The sequence below is a fragment of the Neophocaena asiaeorientalis genome, unplaced genomic scaffold (genome assembly GCF_003031525.2).
Source record: "Neophocaena asiaeorientalis asiaeorientalis breed wild unplaced genomic scaffold, Neophocaena_asiaeorientalis_V1.1 scaffold327, whole genome shotgun sequence".
Lineage (NCBI taxonomy): Eukaryota > Metazoa > Chordata > Mammalia > Artiodactyla > Phocoenidae > Neophocaena > Neophocaena asiaeorientalis.
Window position 1 is genome coordinate 6,156,144 of NW_020174560.1, and position 2,507 is coordinate 6,158,650.

Here is a 2,507-nt window from a genome sequence, read left to right on the forward strand (position 1 = left end):
TCTTCTTCATGGAATCACAGTGATGACATCATTCACAAGGGGCAGAACATAGTAAAGTATTTATCTTTCATTCCACAAGGTGGTGTGTTTTATGTATAAAATACTTGAGGTAGTGTTTTTATTCTGAATCTAATGATGTGCTTTTTAAATGGTTTTCTTATTTTTGCCTTGTTAGTACATCACTTAGTATCCTGCCTCTGGATCTAACAAATTGCCTGATGCCAATGTAGATACAAGTACTTGTTCCCAAATTGATAACATATGCCAAGATTTTCTGTATTGCCCTCCACTTCTGGGGGTATTCTTTTTTTTTTTTTAAATATGGAATGCTTCACGAATTTGCGTGTCATCCTTGCACAGGGGCCATGCTAATCTTCTCTGTATCGTTCCAATTTTAGTATATGTGCTGCCGAAGCGAGCACTGGGGGTATTCTTGACCCTGATCTCAATGAGAACTTCAAATGTGTTCCCTCTGCAAGATCACTTTCTGTGTGCTTTTCCCCCCGTGGTTATGGCTTTAAAAATTAAATATACTTTAGAGAAATAATATGATCCTTTACTTAGAAATATTATTGGCATATAGTATAGGGCTGAATGAGATTTGTGAAATAATATTAGAAGCTATTTAAAACAAAAGTTGAAGAATTGTTGGCAATAAAGTTCACCAACTTTAACCTAAGAATCTACTTAGAGCTTTCCAAACACCTAGGATTCTGCCTTTCTTTTCTTCCATAATGACTTCTTCAACCAAACCCCCTCCCAAATACTCTCAAAAGAGTCTAAGATTAGTTTCAAGGAGTCTGGGTTAAAGGTGTTTGATTTCTGGTTCTTTATGTTTGCCTCCTACATCTTTGTTTCAGATACATCTGTAAACTGAACATCAGGGGGTAAGGTAAGGTACAGACATTTACAAACTGCAGTGTATATTAAGAGTACATTTGCCATTCATTCATTCATTCTCTCACTCATTTTTCAAATATTTATTAAATGCCTTCATTGTTCCAGGCATTGTATGTTAAGACTGAGGGTACACAAATGTAAAATAGATAGCTAGTGGGAAGCAGCCACATAGCACAGGGAGATCAGCTCGGTGCTTTGTGTCCACCTAGAGGGGTGGGATAGGGAGGGTGGGAGGGAGAGGCAAGAGGGAAGAGATATGGAGATATATGTATATGTATAGCTGATTCACTTTGTTATAAAGCAGAAACTAACACACCATTGTAAAGCAATTATACTCCAATAAAGATATTTTTAAAAAAAAGACTGAGGGTGCAAAACAGAATGAACTCTCTCTTAAGAGTAATATTATAGTAATGATAGCATCAAACTTAATATTCAGCAAGGTAAATGAGAAAATAACTTTATTTTAATAAAATCTTAAAGATTTTCTCTATTTTTTCATTATGGATTTGAAATCATTTTTTCATTTATTTCCTGCTTTCCTGTCTTCAGTGTAGTTTAAGCTAAGAATTATTTATGGTTTAAACACCACAACTTGCCAGGAAAAAAAAATGACCAGTAAATGCATATGAGTTTTTAGTAACTCCTAATTGCTATTCCACTCTAATGTTTGCTTTAAAATAATTTTAGAATCTCATGGTATACTTGGGTCTTAAGATACTAGAAAAATGGAGGGAAATGTTCTCTGCCAGCAGGTCTATGGGGATTGGAACTTGGATATTATTTATTTACAGAGGATTATAATAGATATGAGCTCAGAGATCAGGAGATGGTACACACTACAAAAACAAATATAGTTACTAATAGGATACATAATAGAAGGTTTAGCTGTGTATAAAACAGAAATGAATAGTCACTTTCCACCCTGGGAGGGAGTGGTTGTCTCCTTAAACAGTGTCCTGGTTCAAAAAGTAAAACAAAGCTGGTGATCAAATGCTTTCCTAACTAGAGATTAGCTAGGTGTTTACCTTTGACAGTCGTCCTACTCAGGGCGTGTTAAAATGAAAAAACATTCTGGACACTGAGAGAAAACGATGCTGTTTAATGGTAAGATGATTCTTATTCAAACCAAAAATGTCCTTTTTTCTTTCACTCAAATTGAATCATCAGAATGTTCAGTATTATGCTTAAGCCAATAAAAGGAAGAAAGACTAAAATATTCAGAAGTTAAACATGTCCATACTTACACAGTTTCGTGTTAGAAATGGTTGGTTAATTATCTTATTAAGTTGCTATCCACTACAATAGTTAGTGCTTTATATTTCTGAAGTGCTGTACAAATATTAACAAACTGATTCCGTAACACTCTGTAAAGTTTGTTAGTGTTGCCCCTGAGATTGCTAAAGCAAAGAGAGAAGAGATCATTTCAATGAGTGTACTTTGGGTTGAGGGGACTATAGCACGTTCAAGACACCCTTAAAATTCACCCTGTTTTGGAAGTAAGAGATGCCCTTCTGGAACATTTAGGGAATCTTCAAGATTGAACATGATTATGTACCGAAATAGACAATAAATGCTATAGATCAGAGTAGAGAAAACCAGATCTA

General features: G+C 34.9%; 1 non-coding gene across 1 annotated transcript; it reads right to left on the bottom strand.

Annotated features, from left to right (window-relative positions):
- Positions 1-315: 315 nt before the first annotated feature.
- LOC112408161 (U6 spliceosomal RNA) lies at positions 316-422 on the bottom strand. Its single transcript, XR_003004895.1, has one exon. It is a non-coding gene; the product is annotated as a U6 spliceosomal RNA (small nuclear RNA).
- Positions 423-2,507: the final 2,085 nt, after the last annotated feature.